At 40.3% G+C, this 12,052-nt stretch overlaps 1 protein-coding gene and 1 long non-coding RNA gene across 19 annotated transcripts in view; both read left to right on the top strand.

Annotated features, from left to right (window-relative positions):
* The window catches only part of NRXN1 (neurexin 1), a 1,269,767-nt gene that overhangs the window by 275,891 nt on the left and 981,824 nt on the right, over positions 1-12,052 (top strand). The window lies entirely within an intron of this gene.
* On the top strand, positions 9,085-11,056 carry LOC120400805. The gene is made up of 2 exons (XR_005596085.1): positions 9,085-9,328; positions 10,949-11,056. It is a non-coding gene; the product is annotated as an uncharacterized LOC120400805 (long non-coding RNA).

The following is a 12,052-nucleotide window of genomic DNA, read 5'->3' as shown; positions in this document are numbered from 1 at the left end:
TCTCCTGTTTTGTAATATTCTGTACTCATGAGCTCTGGTCTTCTGTTCAGACCTAGGGGCTGAATCGTGCTCATGTGCGCAGTCCCACCTAAACCAATGAGATTGTAGTCTTATGAGTATGAAATGTGTATGGTAAATATACTTGAATCCCTGCTTCCCCCCCAAAAAAACATTTGGTCTCTAAGTTTGATTCTGTTGCCATTTAAACTGGTATGAATGAGGAAAAGCTCCATTAACCTTATTGGGTTACACCAGTATAAAACCAGAATAAATATGATCAGAATGAGGCCCTGATATTAAGATAAAATCAAAGATCATTTGAAAATATGTAGGGTGAAACACTGGCCCCGGTGAAGTCAATGGGAATTTTGACATTGACTTTGTAAAATTTCATTTTTTAAAATTTACTATACAGAATTTGTAAATGTTATCAGGCTATTTATACAATTGATATATTTACAATACAGAGGGGTGGATTTGATTTTTAGTGGAAACTAGAATCAAAATCCGCATAAGTTAAAGGAGCAAATATGTATTTTTTTTCTTGATTCTATATTACTGTAACTATAGAGTAATTAAAAAAAATCACTAGGGCTAGAGTCTCAGCTGGTATGAATCAGCCTATGCTGTATTCTTCCATGAACACTGAGGAACAGGAGCAAGTCTCCCCTCAGGGTAGGATTAGTGCAGTGACACATGTATAGGGGAGGGAGGAACATAGCCCATGGGGGGGTATAACCCTTTTTTCACAGAATCCCTTCTTCTTCCGCAGACTCTCCCTTACTAATTTTGTACCATGCATTCATTAGAAACACCAGGGTCTATTAGTTATCTTTGCACTAGAGGGCATTTGTGAACAGAAACAAGAGGGGATTTACTTGTTTCTTGCTTTTCTAATTAATTTTTTTCAGAACAATTATTTTCCCTAAGAGTAAGTGGAAGCCATACAATTATACATCTGAGGAGTCTGCAGTTTAAACATGGGTGACAGACAAAATTAAGAGGATATTTTAAATATTTCCCAGTTATAGTAAATGTCTTAACAAGTAGGTGTAGTTGAAACTTTATTCCTTCTTTGTGTTGCTCTTAACATGACTTCGTCATTTGATAAAACCTAACTCACATAGCTATCATACATATTTCAAGAAAAAATAGCTTTTAGGGCCTGATTCTGAATTTCTTCTTCAGTCAACACAGAATAAAATGGACCTGGGAAGAGAATCAGGACCATAGTTTACTGTCCATTTTCCTTATAAGCACATGTTGACAGTTTGACAGACATAAAGTTGTCTGATGGTCTTAATGGGAGTCCAGTCCAGCTCTCATGGTATGGGATCTTAATTAGAGTGAATTATGGAGGAACAACTTGGCCTGGGGGAATGGGAGGAGTGGAGGTGTACCCTCTCAAAAAGACACACCTTTGTCTTGCATTGTACAGAGCAAATCAGGACAGGATTACGTCTTTTCATAAACAGGCATAACTTCACTAGCTTAAATGGAGTTGGATCAATTTATGCCACGGGTTAATATGGGCATTAGAATCTCTCAGCCAAATTTTAAAGTATAGTTAAATTTAGCAGTATTTTTGTATACCCATTCTGCCTACAAACATCTGTTTGCATACATGGATTTTGTGGGCACAATGGGTGCTTGTGCCTTTTGGCAGGCTCACCTCTTCAGCTCAGATTTGAAAATTTGGCTTTATGTTCTTTTAGAAACAAATTTATCTCATGAAATAAAGAATTTTGCTAAATAAATCTCAGATCTGCCTTGTCATGGAAATCTCTCCCCACCCCACCCCCCGGCAAATCTATCTATCTATCTATCTATCTATCTATCTATCTATCTATCTATCTATATTTAACATCTGTGTTTATCAAACCAATACATGTATACTTTAAATGTGGTCATATTGTGCTCTGAATTGTTAAATTGCTTTACAGTTTACTTCACTACACTGGTATATAGTAATGTTTTAATTTTTGTCAAGTGATGAAAGCTGTAGGAGTCATTTGGTTTTATTCTTCATTGTCCTGTAGCAGAAATGGAATATATTTAAATTCCTACAGGAATGAAGGAAGAGGTTTTAATGGATCTCGGTTAAATCTTGTCATTTAATAGAATGTTAACCTTATCACTATTAGCAGATTTTTCTTTCATGGCCAACTACATTTAGTTACTTATATACAGTTTATGATAAATAATACTGACCTGACTCATGGAGGAGTTTGCACACAAGTAATTAAAAAACAAAACAAAAAAAAAACAATAAATATTCTATTCTCACTGCTAGGAGAAGAGACTAACAAATTTATTTCAGCATGAGCTGATGCATAGAATGGAACACACAGACAGGAGATATTTATACATACAGAGAACATGAAAAGGTGGAAGTATGCATACCAACAGGCAGAGTCTAATCAATTGAGATGAGCTATCGTTAGCAGGAGGAAAAAAAACTTTTTGAAGTGATAATTAAGATGGCCCATAGAAGGTGTGAGGAGAACTTAACATAGGAAATAGATTCAATAGTCTTTGTTTAAACCACAGTTAATTGTATCTAGTTTGCATATTAATTCAAGTTCAGCAGTCTCTTTGGAGTCTGTTTTACCTTCAAGTCTGTCACTGAGTGGTTAGAAAGGTTGAAGTGTTCTCCCACTGGTTTTTGAATGTTATGATTCCTGATGTCAGATTTGTGTCCATTTATTCTTTAGACTGTCCGGTTTGGCCAATGTACATGGCAGAGGGGCATTGCTGGCACATGATGGCATATATCACGTTGGTAGATGTGCAGGTGTGATGGTGTGTCTGATGTGATTAGGTCCTGTGATGGTGTCACTTGAATGGATATGTGGACAGAGCTGGCATCGAATAAATGGACACAAATCTGACATCAGGAATCATAACATTCAAAAACCAGTGGGAGAACACTTCAACCTTTCTAACCACTCAGTGACAGACTTGAAGGCAGACTCCAAAGAGAGACTGCTGAACTTGAATTAATATGCAAACTAGATACAATTAACTGTGGTTTAAACAAAGCCTGGGAATGGTTGGGTCATTACACCAATTGAATCTATTTCCTATGTTAAGTTCTCCTCACACCTTCTATGGGCCATCTTAATTATCACTTCAAAAGTTTTTAGCTCATCTCAATTGATTAGACTCTGCCTGTTGGTATGCATACTTCCACCTTTCATGTTCTCTGTATGTATAAATATCTCCTGTCTGTGTGTTCCATTCTATGCATAGCTCATGCTGAAATAAATTTGTTAGTCTCTTTTTGCAGATACAGACTAACCTGCTAGGAGAGACTAATTTTTGAAATGCTTACAAAGGAGAATGGAATGAAGTAGTAAGTTTTGCTAAAGATAAGTTTCATTGAGATGAATACACATTATACTTAAAAAGAAATAATTGAAAATTGATAATGTCATCCACATTAGCTAAAATAATTATTTGGCCATACACATAGAAAGAGGATTTATGTAATTTTAAAATAGCAATGGATTTAAATGGTATTTTAGAAACAAGTGTCTTTACAAGCTCTATGTGGGTGTCTGTATGTAACAAATGTCTATATTTAGAAAAAAATCTCAAATATCTATAAACAGGAAGCTAAGATCTGTTCAGCTGCATATTCTAGCACAGGCTAGCACAAAAGGCTTATACTAATTATTTTAATATAAATCATTAATTCAATAAGACTCTGAACTTGTTTAACAAACTGTAAATGATTTATGAGCCTCTAAACACATTTTTAATGAAAGAATGGTATTATAGCATATTGTTCCTTTTGAAGCAAACAAAAAAGTTTTCTTATGCGCCTATTCCCTGTGTTTTAATTTATAAGATAAATGGAGAGAGAGAAAAGAATGAATTGGGAACTGAGCCTGCAACTGACTCCATACGGAGCCCCACTGAAATCAGTAGGGCTCTCTACATGTGTTCAGGTCTCTGCTTGAGTCAAGTTATTTGCAGAGCTGGGGCTTAGATTGCTGTTTTCAGGAGTTTTAAAGTTATCCTAATCTAATTTTGCTTTACAAAACTGTTAATATTTAAAATGTTTTTATTCAAGGTTAGGCTTCTGAAACATGGAGAATGTTTCTTAGAAAATGATAACATTGTGGGGCATCTTATCTGAAGCACACATTTAGGTATCTATTGGGCCTGATCCTCACATTGTGTAAATTTGGTACACTGCTGGTGAAAGTGATGCTGACTTATACCCGCTGAAGTTAATGGCCTTAAAATATTCTTGGTTCAGTTGTTTGAAAAGATAGATTTTGTATGGGGAAACAATACTTCCTATAAGAAATCATATTAAACTGTGTCCGCATCTACCAAAAGTCTATGTTGTTTATATTACTGTAGGACTTATTCTTCCTTGTGTAGGAACAGAAAGGCACTGTGTTATATCCTTGGGGGCAACAGCTTTAGGAAGAAATCACAGGAGACACAAAGAGCTGTAAACCTTGGAGCAGCCATTTATTGCTACACACAGAACTAACCAACAGCCAGCCAAACAGGCTGGGCTATCCCCTAATAATCTGACTCAGTTGCCATAGCAACACAAGATTATATTACCACGACAACCAAATACACAACATATTCCTCCCCCTTAATAAGAATGTCCCCAAAATAAAACAAACACTAACTAGAGAAGGAGGGTAGACTGCCTCCATTCCCGGCTAAACCCCGGGGATTATTTTGCCCCGTAACCGTGGGTTGGCCCTAGCTAAAGATTCAGCCGACGAGGAGGCCTTCTGTCTCTAGGTTCATTACGGCCAACTTCTGGTGTTGTTGCACCCGAGAGTGTCTTGGGCGCGGGCCTGACAATGGGCTCAGGGTTCGTAGGGTGAAGGGGTGAGGATGGGGTATCAGCTCGTGCCGGGCAGAGGGGTATCTCTGCCACTGGCAGTAATGGAGGGGAAAAGTCAGGAACAGGTGACTCTTGATTCGGTGTCTCGCTGGGGGTGGTGAAGTCAGGCAACTCTACTGAAGATGTGTCCTGAGGACTGGTATGACCTGGCAGCAGCTGATCTACATGTCGCCGCCAGGTGAGATCCTCTGCAGTCCGGACAGTGTAGGAAACAGGTCCCATTTGAGCGATGACAGTGGCAGGGATCCATTTAGCTCCAGAAGTATAATTCCGAGCCAAAACTGGCTGTCCTGGGCTAAAGGTTCGGTCTTACGCTCTGGGTGCACGCCTGATGACTTGATCTTGCTGCTGACGTTGCACAATTTGTCGGGGTTCAGAAGGTTTCAGCAGATCAAAGCAAGTGCGCAGCTGTCGCCCCATCATTAGAAAGGCTGGGGATGCCTTGGTCGTAGCATGAGGTGTGTTTCTGTAGGATAGTAAGAAGGTGTCCAGATGCTTTTGAATGGATAATTGTCCCCTTGCCGATTTCAAAGCTTGTTTCATTGTCTGCACAGATCTTTCAGCTAATCCATTGGTGGATGGATGATTTGGTGCCAAAGTGATGTGGTGTATCCCATTTGCCTTCATAAACTTTTGAAACTCCTGAGAGACGAACTGCGGTCCGTTGTCACTCACAAGTTGTTCTGGCAGACTGAAATGACTAAAGAGTCCTCAGAGTTTTTGGATAGTACTCTCTGCAGTAGTGGACTGCATTATAGAGACTTCTGGCCATTTAGAATGGGCATCTACCACCACCAAGAACATGCTTCCTTCAAGGGGGCCAGCGAAGTCAATGTGAATACGTTGCCACGGCTTTTCAGGCCAGTCCCATGGATGTAGGGGTGCCCACTAGGGTGCATTCCTCACACCCTGACATGACATACAAACTCTTGCCTTCTCTTCAATAGCACTGTCCAACCCAGGCCACCAAAAATAGCTTCGTGCAATTTCCTTCATGCGCACTATTCCACAGTGACCGGAATGGAGCTGTTCTAACATCTGTGATCTCAGTGGTGGTGGGATAATGACACATCTCCCCCGCAACAAACAACCAGATTGGATTGATACCTCCGTCCTCCTGGACATGTAGGTAACAAGGTCAGGTGAGACCAGAGAGGTTCGCCAAGATGTTCCATGCATCACCAGGTCCATAACTTGGGACAATATTGGGTCAACTCGAGTTGCCTTCTTTACTTGAATAGCGGTGATAGGTGTGTTCTCTACTTGTTCAAAGTAAAAGATTTCCTTCTGGGCAATATCTCGATGGTTGACTGGCAATGGCAGCCTTGAGAGGCCATCCGCATTGCCTTGCAGAGTGGATTTCCTATATTTGATTTCATATGTGTGCGTGGAAAGCAACAATGCCCACCGTTGCATACGACTAGCGGCTAATGGAGGAATGCCTGTGTGGGGTCCAAAAATTGAAGTCGGGGTCGATGGTCAGTGAGAAGAGTAATCTTCCGTCCGAACAGGTACTGATGAAACTTCCAAATTCCGAAAATGATTCCCAATGCCTCACGTTCAATTTGGGCATAATTAGTTTCCGCTTTGCTTAGAGTGCATGAAGCAAAAGCAATAGGTCTCTCTTCTCCCGAAGGCATAATGTGTGACACGACTGCTCCCACTCCATAAGGGGACGCATCGCAGGCCAACTGTAGGGGTAAGGATGGATCAAAGTGTGTCAGAACTTCAGAATTTAGCAATGCATCCTTAGCTTTGTTAAATGCAACATCACAGGCTTCAGTTCACTTCCAGGCCTTGTTCTGCCCAAGGAGTTCATGAAGTGGTTTTACCAGTGTGGCTAACTGTGAGATAAACTTTCCATAATAGTTCAATAGTCCTAGAAATGAGTGAAGCTGGCTAACATTTCGAGGAGGGGGAGCCTCCTCAATAGCCTTAACTTTGGAAGGGGCCTTACGAAGACCTGTAGCATCAATGATGTGTCTCAAATATTCAACTGAGGGCTGGAAGAATTCACACTTGTCTTTGCGGACTCACAGTCCATACTCTTCCAGTCTTTGTAGGGTAGGCTCTAAATTCTTTAAGTGATCCTCCTCATTCCTTCCAGTGACCAGGATGTCATCCAGATAGCACTGGACTCCTGGCAAGCCACACAAGATCTGGTCCATAGCCCTCTGGAACAGGGCGGGAGCAGATGTTATTCCAAAGGGTAGGCAACAGTATCGATAAAGCCCCTTATGCGTCACAATAGTCAACAGCTCTTGGGACTTTTCATCAACGTGCATCTGTAAATATGCTTGACTCAGATCAATCTTACTGAACTTTTGTCTCCCAGCCAGGCCTGCAAAGAGGTCATTGATGTGGGGAAGCGGGTATTGCTCTGCACATAACACTTGTTTGACAGTGACTTTAAAATCACCGCAAATCTGGAGGGAGCCATCTTTCTTCACTATTGGAACAATAGGAGTTGCCCATGGGCTATGGGTAACTGGTATTAGGACTCCATTTGTGACCAGGCGCTCCAGATCCGCTTTGACTTTCGGCCTGATGGCATATAGCACAGTTCTAGCTTTCAGATATTTTGGTTGACTGCCAGGTTTAATGTTCAATGTCACAGTGATTCCCTTCATACTTCCCAGATCCTCTCCAAAAACAGCAGCATGGTTCCTTAGTATAGTGGTCAGACCGGTTTCTTCTTTAGTCACTCGGTGCACTTCTGCCCAATTCAGCTGGATCTTCCTAAGCCAAGACCTACCCATTAAGGCTGGGTAATTACCTCTCACCACAAACAGTGGCAATTTAGCAGCCTGTCCGTTGAACTCCACCTTAACATCAGTAGTGCCCACATGGGCACAGTTTCTCCCGTATATGTCTTCAGCACTGTTTTTGTTGCTTTAAGTGAAAGATGCTGTAGCTTTTCTTTATACACAGTCTCTGAGACCAGCGAAACGGCTGCACCGGAGTCCAGTTCCATGCGTATAGGTTTTCCGTCCAACAACGGGATTACCCAGTATTCATGTGAGCCCACTGCCAAAGACAAAACGTGGAGTGGCTCTTCTTCTTGTGAGGAGGTATCTCCTTGGTTAGCCTGGGTCTGCTCTAGGGTATGCAGATTTCCCTTTTTGGTCGGCCAGACCACAGGCCTCTTTTTCTTTTGTTTACAGGCACACTCAATGTGTCCCTTTTTGCCAGTGTTGACACATCAGGTCCTTACACCAGCACTCTGATGCAGGGTGACCCGGCTTACCACAGCGGTAACATTCTTGACTCCCCACAGTTTTGTGGGTAGGTTCTTGTGACACTTTATGCACCCTAGGGGATGCACCAATGGATTGTGCCTCCTTTGTAGCCAGTTCCATGGAGACAGCAATTTCAATGGCCTTCTGTAAGGTAAGCTGTGCCTCTGTCAATAGGCGCTTCCGTATAGCTTCACTGTGCAGGCCGCACACTAACCTGTCACGTAGGGCCTCATTTAACATCTCCTTAAATTCACAGTGTTCTGCAAGCTTTCTCAAAGTTGCTACAAATTATACAACTGTTTCATCTTCTTTCTGGTCTCTTTTGTGGAACCTATATCGTTCAGCAATTACCAGTGGTTTTGGAGAAAAATGGGACCCCAGGATTTCCACAATGTCACTGTAAGATTTGGTCTCTGGCTTAACAGGGTGTAGTAAGATGTGTAGCTGGGAGTAGGTCTTAGCCCCTACAACACTTAAGAATATTGGCACCTTCTTCTCTTCTGTAATGTCATTTGCAATAACAAAAAGCTCAAAATGCTCAGTATACACATGCCATTGCACTATAGTCTCCTCAAAAGGTTCCAGTGGCCCTGTAAGTGTAGCCATGATTTTAGTTTCAGTTTCACAGTCAGAGCAAACAAGCCAGTTCTCACCCCCTTCCAGCAGCAAACAAGGTTTGTTTGTTTGTTTTTGTACCTTAACTTCTACTTCTTTCTGTTGCTCGGGTAGCACAGACATCCCATCCTTGTCGCCACGTTGTTATATCCTTGGGGGCAACAGCTTTAGGAAGAAATCACTGGAGACACAGAGAGCTGTAAACCTTGAAGCAGCCATTTATTGCTACACGCAGAACTAACTAACAGCCAGCCAAAAAGTCTGGGCTATTCCCTAATAATCTGACTCAGTTGCCATAGCAACACAAGATTCTATTACCACAACAACCAAATACACAACAATGGTCTCCTAAACCAACAAATGCCCTGGATCTGGGAACATCATAGTAGCCTAAGGTTCTACACAGTTATCTTGAGGCCACCTTCTCCATGGCAGCAGTGGTCCTACAAATTGTGTTCTGTCTGGTTGCCTTTCCCCACAACTATGCTGTAGAAGACATGGAAGGAACCCAGCATGAGTTAGCAATTCTTCTAACAGCATTAACTCCAGACTGGATTTGCAGTGTGATATCTGGAGCTAGAGGAGCAAGCTGGTGAGATCTGAGGCTCCGAGCTCTACATCTCCCATTGCTGCCCCTTGATCCATACAAAGCTCTGATCCCGCAGAACTCTGGGGGAAAGGTTTCCACATAGTCCCACAGAGAGAGAGAGAGAGAGAAAGAGAGAGAGAGAGAGAGAGAGAGAGAGAGAGAGAGAGAGTGATAACATGTAGGCACAACACCATAGCCTCCAAAAATTCTAGTTCTTCTATACTTATAAAAGTCCAGGACAGAATATAACTCTACATTACAACTGCAGCTGTGAGAGTAATATATGATAAATATTATCCTTATTTAGGGATAAATATGCTAAATCATCTGTTATCCAAGAAAAACTTACCACCTGTCTTCTCAAGGAGTAGCTTACAAAATGGAAGATCATGGACCTTAGATGATTTGTCCTTTCATCTAGATATTGGCCATAGAGTTGTCTGTCTTGATTTTTTTACTTCTGCAGGTTGTTGTCATTGTTCATACATACATACTTCTTGTGCCCATGTCAGGCCTTTCTCTCCCTTCCTCTTCCTCTCCAGCTTCTGGCTTGAAGTGAAGTCAAGATTTCCTTCTGATTTTTTTATAATTGATATAGAACAACTACAAAAGATGTACTGTTGAAGTAAAAGAAACTTTGGCTGGTGCTCTTCCACTGGAAAAGTGGAGGTGATGATTTTAAAAGTTTCTCCCATACTCCTCATCTAGTGTTTTTGTATCCTTTAAAAGCTGATGTCCTGTTCCACTGTGTTATGTTAAGATAAATTGACTTGTCTAATTTATGGGAATGTTGGTTTACCATTTGTGGTTCTTGCACAGACATTAGTCAGTATCATTAAAATGTGATGACATCTGGATATGAAAAACACAGATGTAATGCACTGCAGTGAGAGAGACAGAAAAAATACACATATTTAGTGCACTGATGTGCCTACAGTAAATAAATGCTTATGCTGGAATTAGCTCTTATCAGCTTCTTCCCTCATAGGAATCTCATGTATGAGTCAGATTCTGCACCATTTACACCAGTAATTTACACAAGTTTTAAGACTGACATCAGTGGAAGTGCCTATATGGGGAAAAAGTACACTGATATGATTAAGTGTAGTAGATATGAGTGTATACGAGGGTGACCAGATGTCCCGATTTTTGGGTCTTTTACTTATATAGGCTCCTATTACCCCCCCGCCCCCCGATTTTTCACATTTGCTATCTGGTCACCCTATTGTATACTAACGTGCCTTTATGTAAGTGGCAGAGTGGCATTCAATAGTAATCTCTTGGTGACTTTGATATAAAATGTTCGACCACACTTTGTGTAAGGTCACATTTTTGAATGGTTCATAAAGGATTAAGAAATGTTACAAGCATGCAACAGAATGAGAAGTGAGTGCTCTAGATGAGTATAAGCACATCAGTAGGAAGAGTTGTATGATTATAAGCCACAGTTGTAAGCAACCTGTTGACCTCTAAAACAATGAATGAACCATTTATTAAATCATATTATTCATTTATCAATCGTCTTAAATGATTGATAACAAAAATGGTTATATTTTATATTAAGAGTTTCATTTAATTTGACAAGTTTTCTCAATAAAAGATAATTTTCTTTCTAATTGTCAGGTACTGCAGATTTAGGACATAATCCAGCTCCCTTTTAAATCTGTGAGAATTTTGCCATGGACTTCAGTGGGAGCAGATTGGGTCCATTAAATGGCGTCTGAAAATTAACCTATTTGTGTGGTTATTTTACCTCTCTTGCATCATTATCAATAATAAAAATATGGTGCTGCTGGAATTCTGGTTGATGAAACACAACAGTGGCTGTACAGTGCTGAAAGTAGCATGTTTGGTTTTGGCAGTCAGATATACAGTGATTGTTTTGACACACCCAATCAAATTAATCCTGGCAATAAAGCAGATCAAGCACCTGAGAGGACATAGAACATAGCGGTGGTTGCAACTAGTGCTGGGCAAAATGTTTTGAACTAAACTTTCTTTTGTGAAAAAATGTTCCTTAGTCGACATCAGAACATTTTGTGAATTCATGTCTGTTTTTGCCAACCTGTTTGTATTTGGGGGAGACCCCAAATTACCAAAAAAAAATAAAAAATCAAAACATTTAATTTCAACACTTTCTACAGAACATTTGTTTTGGTTGGTTTTTTTTTTTTTGGTTGGAAACTACTTTTTGTCATTACATTTATTACACAAAATTGCAAACAAAAACTCAATTGAAACAAAATGTTACGTTTTGGGTCTAACTAAATTTTTTATTGTACCCAAACCAATTATTTTCCAGTGAGCCAAAAAAAAAAATTATTTGCACAACTCTGACTGCAGCTGCTCAGTTCCTGCCTTTTTTTGGTCCTCTCTTTAGGAGTGGAGATGTTAAGTAACAAGGCATGATTGTTATTTAATCACTGAAATTTACTACTATTTACACATAAGAAAACAGATTATGCTGATTCATGCCTTTCTCAGGAGTGTAGTATGTCTTTGCCTCCTGCCTACAATGCTCCTAAAATGTGTGTTAAACGTTTATAACCTTAAGTGTCCCACTGAGGTTGCAAAATAGGCATTTTAAAGAGAAGACTATAACTATTTAAAAATAAAGTTCTCTCTGAGAATGATTTACCCATCACTGTCTCAAGTAATCTTTCAGTTTTAGTCATTTTAGGCATTAGAAGGAAGAAAGGGGTTTTCTCTATTTTTTCCAATTTATTT

This window comes from Mauremys reevesii, linkage group 3, assembly GCF_016161935.1.
Source record: "Mauremys reevesii isolate NIE-2019 linkage group 3, ASM1616193v1, whole genome shotgun sequence".
NCBI classification, from domain to species: domain Eukaryota; kingdom Metazoa; phylum Chordata; order Testudines; family Geoemydidae; genus Mauremys; species Mauremys reevesii.
Note: the sequence above shows the minus strand (reverse complement) of the source record. Positions and strands in the feature narration are given on the sequence as shown.